Source organism: Rousettus aegyptiacus, unplaced genomic scaffold (assembly GCF_014176215.1).
Source record: "Rousettus aegyptiacus isolate mRouAeg1 unplaced genomic scaffold, mRouAeg1.p scaffold_m13_p_2, whole genome shotgun sequence".
Lineage (NCBI taxonomy): Eukaryota > Metazoa > Chordata > Mammalia > Chiroptera > Pteropodidae > Rousettus > Rousettus aegyptiacus.
The window spans coordinates 159665701-159683198 of record NW_023416295.1 but is presented as its reverse complement, the minus strand read 5'-3'; the positions used below and the strand labels follow the sequence as shown (position 1 = coordinate 159683198).

Below are 17498 nucleotides of genomic sequence, written 5' to 3'. Positions count from 1 at the left end.
CCTCTGTACCGTGAACACAGATTTTTCTGATGATTATTAGATATAATCATGCTATTCCCCAACACAATAATCTTTTTGATTCTATGTTAACTGCAGAACCAAATCCAAGTTTCTTTTCAAGGCACTCAAAGTCCTTCTTGAAGTGGCCTCATGTTACCTGCCTAGCCTCACCTCTTCCTTCTAGCCTCCTGAACCTCTGCCCCAGCAATAACAAATGTGCCAGCATCGTTCCTTCAGCCTGCAGTGCCCTTCCCACGTTTGTCTTCTGAATTACTCATTCTTGAAGGCTCAGTTCAAATATTCATCCCGTGTAAGATGTTGACTGCCCTCCCAGCTAACTTTAGTGCTTCTTTGTTTGTTTCAGTCACAATACAAGTAGCTTTTATTGTTTTGTAATTGCTTTTTTTTTTTTGTCGTTGTCGCTATTTTATTTCATTTTATCGATCTGTCTCTTCTCTAAAATTGCAAGTCCCCGGAAGCAGGATTGGCTTCCCACTCACATCTATAACTCCAGTGCCCACTGCAGTGCCTGGACTATTGTTACCGATCTTTTTCTCTCTGTTGCATGCAAGCTGCCACCTTCCCCTCTATCTTTTTCCTTCTGGTCTTCATCTTAAAAATGGCTTGTGAAAAATTTCAGTTAAGTGCTAGGAACAGTTGGAAGATCAGCTTTGACATATTCGAAACTATTTTTTTGGAAGATGGTGCAGTCCTCTGATGGAAGTACTTGTCCAAAAATTCACCTCCGTTCTGATTTTGTGTGACATTTCCTATCATGTAGAACATGATTAGCTGTCTTTTCAAGTGCTTCTTTAGGCCAAGTCTATTAATGAGATTTAGTTCAGTATAGTGTGAGTTGGAGCCAAGCATGTTTGCTCACAGATGCGCATTAAAGGAACAGGGTTTGACTGGTAAGTGGCAGCCCAATCTTTAGGGCTGAGGTAATTTTCCAAAGCCGATTTTCTTAGTGTTCAGCAAAGTGGAATGTAATTTTAATTTGCAAGGAGAACTTTGGCTTTCATGAAACATAACTATCAGCTTTTTCTCAAAGCATTTTTTCACAATGATGCCAAGGAGGTCAGAACGGAATAGTTAGAGATGCAAACAAACTTAATAAAAAGAAGGCCCAAAACAAATTAAAAAGTCTGTCCTGAAATTTTATTTTACAAAAGGAGAGCAAAAAAGTTCAGCAAGTATTCTTACTTAATGATGTCCAAATATTCATTTAGCATAAACGTAAGAGCAAAACATCATAGGAATGTATATTTAAAGATATTACAAAGCCAATTAGAATAAAGTTTTAGCTCACCCAGCAGTCTAAAGCATCAAAGATATTTAACTTCTTGCATGAGATACTTTATATGGAGGATTCAAATTAGCAAAACTTTTTAATTGGTTCACTCCTACAGTGCAACATATAAAATGTTTATGGAGGCAACAATTCTTTAGACACTGGAGCATTAGACCAGAGCATCAACTATTTATAATTCAGCCTGTCATTCAGACATGTGGCCACATCACAATGAGATATGAACAGTCACCAAGTGGGTAGATTTTCATTAACTATTCATTTCCTTTTGTAAAGTTGAGGGCCATAGAAATAATTCTTATGTAAAATAATAGCTATATGTAAGTATACCCTTCATGTACCAAATGTGGTAGGAAAATGATTGACTTGGTGTAAATAAATACACAATACAATAAACTCATGGATGACGTGATTCTCCATTCTCTGCTCTCCTTCTCTCTTTCCTCCAATTCTGTTGTAAAATGTCAGGAGTAGGGCTCATCGGGATAGAAGAGAATATATCGCTCTCATTTCTGATTCTTCCCTGGGACATTATTTGTAAGTACAGAGTTGGAAGGAATAGTTTAGAGAAGTTTAGCCATGTATACAAACAGGAGCTAGGGCCATATAGCCTGATGGTCATCTGAAGTAAGGGCTTTATTGACATTTTGCAGGTGGTAAACGAATCCAGATATAAGGAGACTTCATTTTGCTAAAGAGTACCTTGGGAGCATGAGTTTTGTGTGTGTGTGTGTGTGTGTGTGTGCGCGCGCACGTGTTTTTAATAATCTTTTTTTTTTTTTAACAGCAAGAGGAAGCTAAATAGGACTAGACTATGAAAAGCTAGGCATTCTACAAAATCAACGGACTTAGTATTTCTTTTATTTAACAGTTGGGACTACCTGACGGCAGCTACTGTTAAGTCTCTTTCACCTTGTAAGAATAACAGCTTAGGGGTTGGGACAAAGGCGATTGGGATGATTTAGCCTGGTGACATCATTAGCCCAAGAGATCAGAGCTTTGCTGGAGAGATAGGGGCAAGAGTGTATCTCAGTGTTAAGGTTAGTGGAAATCAGAGTCAGCATCTCCCTTAGGTAATGTCAATATGCATAGCCCACAGACTTTATCATGTGACTTTTTCCCTTTAAGGGATTCTGGTAAGTTTAGATGAGAATCCATTTGTCTGTTGCACATCCTGCTCTTTTTAGTTGGGATTTCTCAGAGAATTGCCTGACTGTATCCAGCACACGATGTCATGAAATGTGTATGTCCAGAAAACGTGCTAAGAAGTGATGAGGTGCAGTCTAAGAGAATCCTGCTGCTCCCTAGCCTAGCCCACCTATTGTGGGGGCAAAGTGGAGCATGAGCAAAGTTGTGGAGCATGGGCAAGGCTGTCTAACTCTTCACGGAGGTGCAGTATTTGGAGAACATCTTTTGCACATCATAATTAATAAAAATTATAATCATCACAAAGAAAATAACTAGTGTTCACTGAGCAACTACTGCATGCTTAGTCCTGTCCTGGGAGTTTATATAAAATATCATATTACATTGAATCTTTATCACCTTGTGAGATCAGCATTATAAACCTCGTTCTATAGAAAAGCGAGGTTCAGAGATCTTCGATAATGTATCTAAGTCACACTAGAAGCAGGGATTCCAACCAAGTCTGTCATCATCCTATCTCAGAATGCTGTAGCATTTGCTAGCAGTCCCTGACCATATTCCCTGGGCTCTCTAAGAGGTCACCAGCATAGAAGTTCCTTTAGCTACTGGTGTCTTGCCGTATCTCTCTGACTCAGAGTGTTCTCTGGCTACTGAAGTGTGTTCAGTTACAATACAGGGCAGACAGGCAGTGCTGAGGAGTTAGTGCACCAGGAGAGACCTTCAACCACCAAAGTTTAGAAACAGAAAGATTAGTTCTCGGTTTCCTTGCCCTTCCACAAGTTTGAGGTGTTTTCTACACAATCTCTTGGAGAGTCCCCTGTGGCATCGAGTCTCAGTTGGCCATAGAGCTGTCTCCTCATTAACCCACTTTTTTCTAGTCTTCCCTTCTTCCCTCTCTCACTCTTTCACATTTCTTCTTGGTGTTTCCTGAGATCACCTCCCACATGCTTCCTTCCCAAAGACCCAACTGAAGACAACTTTGTACCCCTCTTTCTGTTAGTTAATGATATAATTATGCAGTATTTAACATAAAAAATTAGGAAAGATGAGAAAGACTCATTGCTTCTACCTGAAGACACTGGGGTCTCTGAAACCTAGCAGTCAGAACAGAGAGCTTTAGAGTGGCACATTTTCCCCTTTTGAGTACAGTAGTGGTGTGACAAAAAATATTTTCCTAAGTGTTTACACATGACTTTAAGCCAACAGATTTCAGAATTAGGCCTTCAGGTTGACTAATAATGTGGGAGTAGCTTAAGAGTAATAATATAAAGTTTAAACATGACCATATGCTACATAAATGTTCCCCCAAACCAATGAGATTGAAGTAGAAATGATACGAAGAAAAATGAGCTTGCTATATCCCATTAGCGATATACTGCTAGATTCGCATTTTTGTTTAATACTCAAGTGCTGTCACATTATAGCTGAGTCATGACTTCAACTTCCTTTAACAAATTGAAATGAGATTGGGTAAACAGACATCTAGAATACCAGGGAAGCATTAATGAGAGTCTGAAAATGGTGCCGATAATCAGCTATGGAGCAATGTCCTTGGGAGCACATAATTTCCTTTAAATTCTTTGAATTTGTCATATTTATTAAGTAGAGTAAATGTAAGCGGTATTTCATTAGTTCAGATAAATGGGTATATCTGTAGGGAAGAAAAATTGGGGGAAAAAAGAGCATAGGTATACAGAAATGACACCAGTGTCCTGTCGATGATGAAAAAAGAAATCTGTGATTCCCAGTTTCCTGTCATTATCAGAGAAGGAATATTGTCAACATTTAGCATCGTATTCTAAAAAGGACATTTCCTCTACTGACGAGATAATAGTTCATTTATACCCAAGATTATAATGCAGTTTAAAATCATTCTTTCCCTTTCGATTTTCTTCCCTGTTCCAGTATCATCAGATTCACAGTTAGTTATAAAAGAGATTTATGGTTTTAAAACATCATCTCATTTTCTTCCTTTCTGCTAATGAGTTGTATAAAATAAGTATGATTTTCCTAATATTCATTTTGAGTGTCAGAAATATACAATTTAGCAAGGAACATCAAAGAAATATACAATTTAGCAATTGCACTATTAATGCTGCAATTTAGTGACAAAACACCTCTCAGTTTTCAAGTGCCTTTTGCTGTATTTCTTCATTTCAAAGGATTTATTGTATTATTTCCATGGCTGAAATGGTTGGGTCCTAGTGTAATAGGCTTATTTTGATATTTTCTCCACAGTTTAAGTTATTTCAATAACGACTAACTCTACCTTTGTATGATGCTCAGCAAACAGGAAAACAGTGGGTGTCCCATTTTGCCTTTTCCTTCTCAGCGCCTTCAAGGGATCGTTTCATTACTGACGAATGTGCATGGCATCTGAATACTGACGTGGAAGAGGGTCCTTCCTCCTTCCATTTGAAAAAACCTGTGGCTCCCTGGCTATCCACTCTAATTTTTTAAAAAAATTTTCAAACGACCCCTACCACAAAAGTATCAACTTCTACAATGTAAATTTGGTAATGACATCAATCAGAAACAAGGTGTGGATAAGCCTACCCTCAAGGTTAGGCAATTAAGCAGAATCAAGGACGTGGGAGGCTGTGGTTGCTCTCTAATTACTGGTCAAATTGGAATTTTGCTGTAAGTGAAGGATAAACACTGCTTGCTAGAATCTCTACTTCGTCATAGTTTTCCAAACATTCCGTTCCTGGCCCTGTGAATCTTTTGGAATTTGACTAGTATGTGATAACAACCATAAGTAGAGATACAGTAAACTTGATTCAGCCATTTCTAACTGGAAAACAGATGTAGTGTATCCATGCAGGAGCATGGTTCTGGGCTTACATGAGGGATGGGATGGAGAGATGTTAAACTGAAGCATTTAAGGTGGTTTTTTTTCCTGCTACCTGGCTTTATGAGCTTCATGCATGTCCCCTGGGGAGTTTCAGTGGTAGAAGTGAACTGTGTGCGTCTATCTCAGGAGGGCCAAGTATAAATTTCTCAGCTGTCGTTGCAGCTGGCAGACTCCTAAGGATCATTTCTATTTTCATGCATCCAAAATTTAGAGAAGTCATAATTCTATAGGCAACAAAATTACATATTTAAGTTCTCTTTAAATAAATTGGACATCTGTGGAATCTCTTTTTTAATGTAAATAAGACCACGTGAAAGAAATTTTTTAACAAAGAGGAAACTTGAATACTGTGATGCATGTCATTTCTCCATACTCAATTTGTTTTCAAAACTAGTTATTGATCATAAATAATAATATTCTCAGAATGAGTGGTAGCAACTTTGGCCTGGTGGCTCAGAAACATTCTTTAAGAGACCATGCATCTCTGGGCTGTGGGGGATGCCTTCATCCCACGAATTCACTCTTTGTGGATAACTGGTTATCCTACGTCTGCCCTTGACCCCCAGTTTATTCTCAACACAGCAGCCAGAGTGATCCATCTAATGAGATCAGGTCACATCATTCTGCTACTCAAAACCTACTCAACAGCAGCCAATTTCATTTGGGGTGCAAAGCAGTAGGCATGGGAGCTGCCTTCCAAGTTACTGCAGGGATGATTTGACCAAATGTTTTGTGGGTACATATCACATGACCTCCAGCTTTCCAACCAGAGTTCTTTCTTTCTCTTCTACCCCAAACCCAACTGTAAGTTAATGACACATATTTAAGTTTTTGATGACAGCACTCAATTTCTTATTAAGAAATTGCCATACGAGATAAGTTTAAATCTTAATGGTTTAAAACAGTACAAGTTCACTTCTTGCTGCCACATCCTTTGTGTCTGTGCCTGGTTGGGCAGCCTTACCCATGGTCAATCAGGAGCCCAGGCTCCTTCACTCTGTGGCTCCTCCCTGCTTTAGGTTCTCAGAGCCTCTCCATTTAGAGAAGTGTCTAGGAGGAAGAGGAAATAGTTTTGTCGATCACCTAGTGGGCTCTGCCGTATCTATCTGCCATTCTTTTCCTTAGTAAGTCATGTGGCTTTTTACATTATTCCTCATTTCCCAGTTGTTTAGGTCTTGCTCCTAAATAGCCATCATGGTTGGGTGGGCGATAGAAGGGAAAGAGCAGGTCTCTAGAGTCAGACACACTTGGGTTTACATCATAACTGGGGTGCTTACTAGCTGTGTGCCCTTGGGTAAGTTATTTCACCTATCTAACCCTTACCATTTTCATCTGTCCAAACAGGTATAAAATACCTGTCCAGTGAGATGATTGAATAAGAAATGTATCAGAGACCAGAATAGCAGAGGTTAAGAACATGAATCCTGAAGCCAGACCCTGCTTGGGTTTAAACCATGGCTATGTCCCTTATTTGCTAGATGATCTTGAATGAACTTCAGTTTCCTCATCTGTAAAATGGAGATCATAATATTATCTACCTCATAGAAGTATTTAGAAGAATTAAATGAGTTAATATATGGTAAGTCACTTAGATTAGTGTCCCAAATCAGAGTAGGTAGTATACAAGTGTTATCTCTAATCAGAGAGTATCTGGTGCATTTCATAAACTCTTGATAGGGGTAATCTTTCCAGGTTATTCCTTGATATGATTTCCTCTTTTGACTGAAAACTCCCAAAGATTCCTTAACAGGGCTCTGAGGGTATAATTTCAAGCATATCAGTGGGATGTCAAAGAGCTTTGTGTAGAGAGCCCTGCCAAATGACCACATGCTTTGTTTACTGCGATGTTGGTCCTGAGTCCCAGAGGAAATTGCTCAATTGAGGACATTTATCTAGGATTCTTTGGAGTGATTTTTTAAAAAATGTGTGATGCGAGGTTAAATAGCACAGGACTCATTACCAATTCGGGTGCACAGTGAAGAGGGGAGGTTATTCAGGGTATCAGCTCATCCAAGTAGAAGATTACAGTCTGAAAAATTGTCTAAAGAGAAATATAATTAGAATAATGGGACAACATAATGGGAAATCAATGCTATTAATGTAACTACTAATTACTGCATTAGAACATTTATCCAAATCCCTTTTCTTAAAACTAAAAACATGAAATTAAGTCACCACAGTAGACAAATTGTGTAGAGGGACTCAGAAGTCTTGGATTAGTCTGCCCGCAACAATTCGTCATTGTACCAAACAACAAGCTGGACTCTCTCAGTTTCAAGGAGAGACTGTATAAGGAGGACTCATACTTTCGCTCCATTCATATTCGTCATTTTAGGTCTCGTGTTCTGGGTATTAAGATGCCCTAATGCTGTTCGAAATGGACTTTTTGCCTCCTGTCCTTGAAAGTGTTGGCTTGACAAATGTGGATCTTTATGATAATGTCACAAAAGCTAGGATTCTAAGTTTTGTGAGTACCCTCTGGCTCGGACCAATTTGGGACTATTTGAGTGAAGTGGACAGTGTGGCACTCCTGGCAGAGGGAATGGTGGCCTTGCAATTGGTCTAAGGGAATGTGACAACCGAAGTATTCTGGAGACTGGGGTTAAAGGCCCAGTGTTTTGATTTGAGGTATACAGGTACAATAAGAGCTTGGCGTCTCCTTGGTGTCACTTAGAGTTTGGGTTGGAGTGCGGGGATTACCATGGGGGGAATGGGATCAGTCCAGAGCAGAAGTAAGGTGTAGAGCCAGGGACAGGAGCAGGTGACTCAGAACCCTCACTCAAATGGTAGGAATGGAGTTTGTTTTCTTTTTAATTGGCCTATATACATATGTATCTATATGTACATGTATAACATAAACATGCATATAACATATATACATATGTATATGTGCGTATATCTATAACATAAAATTTACCATTCTAACCATTTTAAGTGTATAATTCAGTGGCATTAATCGCATTCACAATGTTTTGCAGCTGTCGTCACTATTTCCAAAACTTTTTCATCGCTCCAAACAGAAACCCTGAAACCTTTAAGCAATGATTCTCCATTTGCTCCTTCCTCCAGCCCTTGAAAACCTCTAATCCACTTTCCATCTCTATGAGTTTGCCTATTTTGGATATTTTATATAAGTGAAATTATGCAGTATTTATCTTTTTGCGTCTGGGTTATTTCACATAGCATAATGTTTAAAAGGTTCATCCATATGTAGCATGTATTAAAATTTCTCTTTAGGCTAAGTAATATTCCATTGTGTGTGTGTGTGTGTGTGTGTGTGTGTGTGTGTACACACAATGTAATGGTATACACATGTAATGTACTATTATAGATATGTAATGTAATATATTAATAGGCTATATTTTATTTAGCCATTTCTCTATCAATGGACATTCATGTTGTTTCTATCTTTTGGCTATTGTGAATAATGCTTCAATAAACTTTGGCAGATAAGTGTTTGTTTGAATTCCTGCTTTCAATTTTTTGAGACATATACATAAGAGTGGAATTGCTGGGTCATATAGTAATTCTAAGGTTAGCTTTTAAAGAAATAGCCAAACTATTTTTCTGGAGTTATTATTGAGAAATCTGAAGCTGGTGACAGGTGTGTAGGGGTAAGGATGAGGACTGACACTGGGAAATGGAGTGGAGGGGAGGAAACTGGACCTTAAGAACAGAGCAGAAGCCCCAGTGAGTGACCCGGCCATGTAGAGAGTTCATATTTCTAACACATTCTCAAGTGTGGTCTGTGCGCCAGCATTGGCTTCATTTGGGCATTGCGTAGGCCAGTAACATCTCAGAGCCCTTCCCAGAACCACTTTGTGCATGGGCATATCACATGGACATCTGTTAATGTGCATATTCTGAGTGGAATGATCTGAGAGCCTGCAATTTCAACACACTCCCAGGCGATGCCGGGTCTCCTGATCCCTGGACTATACATGAAGAAGAGGTTTTCAAGGGCTGGAGGAAGGAGCAAATGGAGAGTCATTGCTTAACGGTTGAAGAAGTGAGTGTCAGTAATATCAGCATATTGGAACTATCTTCTGACCTTTTTAAACTTTCCAGTGCTGGAGCCTTACCATAGGCATTCTGATTTAATTATTTTGGAGTGGGACCTAGGGTTCAGTATTTTTTTTTTTTTTGCATAGTATTTTAAATGTATGCATTTAAATCTATTCAAATATTTTGTATTTTGGAATAAAGTCTTTTCAATTTTGTTATTCATTTTTCATGTTTCGCGATGTCTTTTTTTTTTAAAAAAAATTTAATTAGTTTCAAGTTTGCAGTACATTGGTTAGACATCTGTATAATTTGTAAAACGGTCCCCCCTGCAATTGCACCCTCCTTCCCAACCCTCCACCTAGCCAATGTATTCATTCTAATTGCATTCCCTATGCTGTGCCCCCCCATCCCCATGTCCATCCATCAGCTACTAATTTGTACTTCTTTAATCCTTCACCCCATTCTCCAGCCCCTCAAACTTCCCTCCCTTCTGTCCACCAAGTTGTCCACTATATCTGTGATTCTGTTTTTGATTAGATCGTTCTTTTTATTCCTTAGATTCTGCATATAAGTGAAATCATATAGTGTTTATCTTTCTCAGTCTGACATAAATACCTTCTAGGTCCATCAAAGCAATATGTTTTTCCATCCCCTTCCTTTTAGTCTTATTTTAATCTGAAGTGAGTCTCTTATAGACAACATGTAGGGGTCTTGTTTTCCTTTCCATTCATCCACTCTTTTAGTTGGAGCACTTAATGCTTTTCCATTTAAGGTACTTATTGATAGGAATGTAGTTGTTACCATTCTTTATTTTTGTGTCTTACACATGTTTTTTCTTCTTAAAGAAGTCCCTCCAACATTTCCCGTAATACGGGCTTGGTGGTGATAAATTCCTTCAGCTTATTTTTGTCTGGAAAGCTTTTAATCTGTCCTTCAGCTCTAAATGATAGCTTTGCTGGATAAATTATTCTTGATTATAGATTCTGGGTCTTCATCCTGGTGAATATTTTTTGCCAAGCCCTTCTGTCTTCCATAGTTTCTTTTGAGAAATCAGCTGCCAGTCTTACGGGTGTTCCCTTATATGTAATTTTTTCCCCTCTTGATGCTTTTAATATTCTTTCTTTGTATTTAAACTTTGGTATTTTAATTATGATGTGTCTTGGTGTGGGCCTCTTTGGATCCCTGATTTTTGGAATTCTCTGAGCTTTCTGGGGTTTTACATCCATTTCACCGGATTAGGAAAGTTTTCCATCATTATTTCTTCAAACAGCTTTTCAACATCTTGATTTTCAGTTATTCCAATGAGATGGATATTTGGACCCTTTATAGTGTCCCATATTCTCCTTAAATTATTTTTTTATAGTCTTTTCATCTTATCTCTTGCCATTCTGATTGAGCATTCTTGGCTTTCCCATCCTCTAGATAGGGCATTTGACCCTTTCCTTTATTCACTCTGTTTATTCCTTTGTTTATTCCATTTAATATACCTCTCATCTCAGATAATGTTTTCTTCATTTCAGACTGGCTCACTTTTAATTTCCATTTCCATTTTTATGTTTTTTATCTCTTTGTTGAAGTTCTCACTGAATTTATCTACACTTCCCAAAAGTTCATTGAGCATCTTTATAACCTGTGTTTTGAACTCTAGATTACTTGACTCCTTATATCTGGACCTCTGTTCTGTTCTCTCATGTGGTTTCTGTTTCTTTGTCTACCCATTTTGGCTGCCTTTCCATGTTTGTTTCCATGTACTAAGCAAAGCTCCTAAGTCTCCTAGTCTTATTAGTGTAGATTTGTGAAGTAGGTGTCCAGTGGCACAGTCCTAAGAGGGGTTCAGCTACAGGCCAAATTTAGCTCAAGCCTCTGCCCCTCTGGGGCCACCTGTTAAGATTCAGCAAGCAATCTACAGATGCTGTGCTTATAGTTGCCTCAAAAGGCCACACTAGAAACTGAGGCCGGCTGCCTCCAGTGTAAGTCTAGGTGCTGCTCAGCAAGGAGCACTTGACTCGCTGAGGATACACCTGGGTGTGGCTTCAGTGGGGCCGCAAGTTGGGGGAGGCGGGGTTTCAGGTAATCCTCTGGGCAAAGCGACCTCTGTTATCTCATCTGATGACCTCAGGGCAATGGCAGTGCTCTGTCTGTGACACTGGGCAGGGAGAGGTCTCAACAGGAAACAATGGATACCACCAGCACTTTTGTACAGAGCGAGTCTCCCCTCAGCTCTCACTCGACAATATCTCCCTGTAAGTCCCTCGTGTCCCCTTCGCACAGCCAATCGAGCACTGGTGCTCAGAGCGAGAAAGTCTGTCCTTGCAAAAATCTGCTCGTGGATGGTCCCTTTAAGAGGCGTCTGCCACTGCTGCAGCCTCTGTCTGAGCGGCTCGAGACCAGGCAGCCCCGCGTCCTTGCCCTGTCCTACCTTCTGCCGTTGCAGGGTGATTTCTTGGATTTCTCCCTAGATCTTGATGAATAAGTTACACAACTACATGTGTAACTTATTCACACATGTAGTTGTGTAACTTATTCATCAAGATCTCAGGTGATTTTTCCTTGCTGCTGCTCCTTGTTTTCATCACAACTTTGATTTGGTCTCCAGAGGGATGAACAGAGTCTGTATCATCTGTGCCATTTTGGAACTTATCACCGGGTTCAGTATTTTAATAACATCATGCATGAGATTCTACTGTGCAGCCGGGGTTGAGACCTTCTACTATGGCTTTGGACATTGTCCTATCTCTCGCACATGTGTCCTCCTACCCTCCTTGTTGCTTTCTCTCTGAGCTCTTCTGCTTAAAACTGAGTCAGATTTCTAATTGTTTAATCTCTCTGGCTCCTGTTTACCATTCACATTGCCTGCAGATTAATCTATCGAAAGCAAGTTCTGAACAGGGTTCTCCCTTGGCAAAAACTTTCAATAACTCCCCATTGCCCTCCATGGATAAAAAAGACCTTGCACTTATTATAAGACCCTCCTTAGGTAGCTCCAATCCACTTTTCCAGCCAGGTGTCCCTTTTGACTGAGTCTTATATCTCAGGAAAACTAAACTAAGTTCAGTCCTCTGAATACACCATGAGTTTTCCTCTTCCTAATTTTGCCTGGGTTGACTATCGATTAATCTTTTCTACATATCTATCAGTCTAGGACCATCCCTATTTTTGCTTCCCTATGAAAGCCTTCCATAATCTTTGTAACTGATGGGATCCTTTTACCTCTATCATTTTATCTGTTGCTTTCTTATAGAATTTACTTTATTTTCCTTGGATTTCTTGAATTTGCTTTCTTCTCTTACCCTCTGTATTGGATTATAAACTCTTTAGGGGTCGAAGTGTCTTCTTGTTCATCTGTGTCTCCCCTGCTGGGCCTCCTACAATGCCTTGCACATAGTAGGGATCCACAAAGATTGGTTAACTTGTGTTGACTTGAGTAATTTACCTCCATTTATTAATTCTATTTTGATCTCTCTGCCATATACTGACATTTTAATTTCATTGCCTGACATTTAGTGAATCCTTAGGGATTTTATTTAAATAAATGCTTATCTGAAAATGCCAAAGTGTTCTTCATAAACAAATGATATAGCTTCCATGATATCTTCAAAAGTTCACAATGTTTTTAATTGTTCAATCTTGTCCTTGTTAGCATTTTTGTTTCCTTGTGTCCTGAGACAGTGTGGGATCTGCTAGGAAGTCAGAGGCCACATTCATTTCACTTTGAAAGCCTCATTATGTTCCAAAAAACTTTGCAGTGCAGTGGTAATGAGCTATGGTTCTGGGAAGTCCATCCAGCTCCTACTCCATCTCACTGTTCAGTTCGGAACTTCATAGTACTTAAGTGGGTTATGAGACTTGGAAGGTAATGATGTTTCCTGCAGTTAAATCATGTCCACAGCAGTCACTTGAAATCCTGTAGAAACAATTATAAGGACTCTTTTCTCATTTAGCACAATGAGACGTGAAAGTTTTCTAATGGGCTAATTAGTGTAGTTATCATTTTTTTAAAGCCAAAAATGTCAATGGATAGGATTTAATTAGTCTGTCCTAGGATTATCAGATAACTTCTTAGTTTAGTCAGTCTGTCAGCATTTTCAGAATTTGGAAGGATGCCAGGAGCTATCACCTATACACTTGCATAAACTTTAAAAAGTTCTGGAAAAATGACTAGAACAGCAGGTAAAGCTTCCAGAAATAAAATCTTCTAAGTTATATGGGTGTAGGAGTTGTGACCAAAAGAATATTTAGTCAGTAGGAAGTGTAAAAAACAAGCCTTGAAATCTCATTGTTTTATTTCTACATTTCAACATTTCGGTAGTTCAGATGTTGCAGTCTCTGATTTTGACTTCTTTGGTTTCTTGTAGCGAAACATTGTTAAGCTACATGGGAAGTTATTGGCAAGATATTGGGTAATGCACAGAATGGAGGAGGAGACTTTGAATAATAGCTCAGCCATGTAAAGGGGACCAGGAAAGTTTCTGGGATGTATGTAATAGAATCCAGTGGGCAGTCTCTTCAGAATTCTGCCAGCGGAATGATGTGTTGCAAATAGTTCAATTTTTTTGGTTTTCCAGGGAAAGAGAACTGGGTTGACCTATGTTGGGTCATGGAATGGTTCGAATAATGGTTTTTCAAAATTCACGTTCACTTAGAAGCTCAGAATGTGAGGTTATTTGGAATAATAGTCTTTGCAGATGTAAGTAAGGTAAGGGTGCAGATGAGGCCATACTGGTTTAGAGGGGGCCCTTCACTTGATTAGAGTGTCCTTATGTGAGCAGGAAAGGGGAAGAAAAAAAGACAAGAAGGAAGTGATATGACATGGAGGCAGAGATTGGAGTGATATGTTTACAAGCTCAGGGACACCAAAGATTGCCAGCAACACAGTAAGTCGGAAGGGAGACATAGGACATTGCTCCCTCAGGGCCTCCAGGCAAAACCAGTTCTGCTTACAGCTTGATTTTGGGTTTAGGTTCTCCTTAACTTTGAGACAGTAAGTTTTATTTTCTTTCTTGTTTTGAGCCACCAAGTCTGTGGTAATTTGTATTAGACCCTCAGGAAACTAGTAAAGGTCATACGGCCATTCTCTGTCCAGGAGAGGTAGGGACCTTAATAGACAACTTCAGTGTACCTATATGCAATGAGCTAGAGGGACTTCTCAGAAGAAAATCCAGTTGTTGTTCTCAGAGAAAAGGGCATGGACAGATGGACAAGAAACCAGGGACTGTCTGTTACATATTCTAAACCATGAAGACCCTTCCCTGCATTCCTACTTTCCTTGACAAGGCTTGGGGACAGGATGGGAAATGCACTGCATCCAGAACCCGCCTCAAGTGAACTGTCAAGCCCACTCTCAGATTTTAAGTTACAACTAGTACAGCTATAATTTTTTTTTTTTTTTTTTTGGAAAATTGGTGGTTTTGGTGTGGGTGACAGAAGATACAGAAGGGCAGAATGTAGGGCAAAGGCCTTGTTTCTATGGTTAAGATACAATGTGATATGGGTGAGGAAAGAAACCTCTAAAACGAATTAAAGTTTACTGCTGAATTAACTGAAAGAAGCTTGGAATTAATAATTTTACCTCATTCCTTGACTGGGACATTGTGACAGAGTGGTTTGAATCCAATCAAAAGAATAAATTTTAGCCTGTGTGTAGAGAATCACAGTGGGCTGAATGAAAATTGTTGATTTTTTTGGTGATTCTATATTCCATTCCCCTCAAGTTACTTGGTATTAGGTGGCCAGAGACATATCTTTGAGTTTATTTCCTTTGCAGCTCTAACAACGAATAACAACAACAACAAAAAATTAATAATAATAATAATGATAATAATAATAATATTTATTTAGGGCTTCTAATAAGCCAAGAACCATGCTAAATGTGCTAAACATGCATCATTATATTTATCCCTCAAGTAACTCAGTATTGTTGACATCGTTAGTGGCTTTGATTTTTGAGTGTGGAAATAGAGGCTTAGGCAGGTTATGTTTCTTGCCTAGGGTCACATAACCGGTCAGTGGTGGTGCCAGAATTCAAATCCTGGAGTTTTGACCCTAGAATCTAAATTCTTGAGGAATTGTTTAGCCATTATCTATACCTTTACTATGAGTATGTGTGTCATTTCATTAAAGAATTAATTTCATTTTGGGGGTTGTCGTTATAATCTTTCCTTCAAACCCCAGAAGTCTTGCTCATGTGGCATATTCCAGGGAAACTTTCAAATGTCGATGGATTGAATCAGAACTTTCTTTGTGCCATGAAGTGCACTGTCTGCTAAGCAAATCTCTTTTCTATTGGGGAATATGTATAATACAAACTGGTTTAGCTAGACTGAAAATCAATCCTCAAGGCCACTGATGATGCTAAAAAAAAAAAAAAATCAAAAGTAGTTAGCATACAAATGAAAGTGATTCCCTATAACTCTATGTGGGACAAATTTCCTGAACTACACCAATAAATCAAGGCTGTGGAAGCTCAGTTATAAAAGAAGATAGATTGAATAATTTTCCTGTTACAAACAAGCTGTTTTGTACTATGTATATATCAGCTAGTTATTCAGGCTTAATTTAGGAACATGCAAGTAAATACAGCCAAATATATTTAAATACACTTGTGTTACAAGTTGCCAAGTAATGCTCTGCATCAACACAACCAGATTAGTTCTGGAATCTTTAAAGTGCCTTTTGTATAACTGTAATTAGAAATTCTTTGCTATTAAAAAAAAAAAACATAGTTTGCAAGTACCCCCTCCTTCCTTTTTTTTTTTTTTTTTTTTTTGGTCTATTCTTTGAAGTTAAATTTTCGTTGTTTGTTAACAGACGACTTTTTGAATTCATAGGACCCACTCACTGTTGGAGCATACTCTCTTGGCTGTGTTGAGTGACTTCCCGTCTGGGATTTTTAGAGATACAGATGAAACCAGACAGATAAAGCTGCTTCCGGTTTCCCTTATCCCAAGAATCTGACTGACTGCAGGATCTCTGTCAGGTACTGAGGTCATTTGTATCAGAACTTTGGGGATGTAAATCAATAGAGAGGATATATATGTATTTTTTGACTGGCTCTAGGTCTTTCTTCTAATCCACTCAGGGCTAAACCAAAAAACACACAAGTATCCTGGGAAAGCCAATATGTGATGCCCTGGGCAAGAGAATTTTTGAGCATAGCTTCACACTGGTACTTTCCAATCATTGTTCAACATTTTCTTAGAGATGTAGGAATGTTGGAACTGGAGGACCACTGGTGGTAGCTCTGAGCCCCACCTCTGCTGTGCCAAGAGATCTAACCAAATGTGCCCACATATCCTGCATGGCATGGCGCTCTGGTTAATGCTAAGAGCATGGGCTCTAGAATTTGATGGCCTGGCTGCCAATCTTGGTTTTTCATACCCTTGTTTGTGACCTTGGGCAAATTACTTAATTTCTACATATCACAGTTACCTCATCTATAATATGTATGTAATATTACTATCTAGCTTACAGAATTGTTTCGAAGCTTAAATGGGTTAATTCATATAGAGCTATTAACATGGGTCTTGGCATGTAGAGATCTGACAAAAATGTTGTCTCTTATGAGCCTAATAAAAATCCTGGAGTTAGTGAGCATTATTGGTTTTGCCTTCCTGGTATAACTCTCCTTCTTGCAAATTTATACCTTGCTTTTCTGTTGGGGAAGCATTCCTTGCTCAAGCTTGTCCATGTGGTGTGGGTGGATGACTCTTCCTCTTCCTTACTTCCAAGTCTGGGCTTGACCAGTCAGCCTATGGCCACAGTGACTGGCTCAAGAATGGTCTTGTGACCTGGACGGACCAACGAAGCTTTGCCCTGGGACTTTGGCAGAGTGTTGGAAAGAGAAACTGACATTGCTAAGATGTAGGATATAAGCCTGGAGGTGCTGGGGCCACCATGGGAGCCGAGCCTACCTGAAAGAGGGAAAAATAGAGCAGAGAGATTGAGCGGGAGAGGGGTGGAATCTTGGAGATGTTACTGGAATCTGGCATCCTTAAAGCCAGACTCACCACTGGACTTTTCAAACACTGGCACCAATCACTCATTACCTCTCTGGGCCTCCATTTGCCCCTCTGTTAAATGGATTCAAGAGTGTCTTCTCTACATATTCTACAAGGTTGTTTAATGTTGAAACACAATGATGCTTTCTATTATGGTTTATAAGCTATCGGTGTGGGAGAACTGAGA

The 17498-nt window shown here is 39.2% G+C and overlaps 1 long non-coding RNA gene across 1 annotated transcript in view; it reads left to right on the top strand.

Moving 5' to 3' along the window:
- Positions 1–17498, top strand: part of LOC107517485 — a 228236-nt gene that overhangs the window by 116374 nt on the left and 94364 nt on the right. Inside the window, exon 3 of the long non-coding RNA XR_001598532.2 lies at positions 16142–16290. This is a non-coding gene — a long non-coding RNA (uncharacterized LOC107517485). The remainder of the gene's footprint in view (positions 1–16141; positions 16291–17498) is intronic.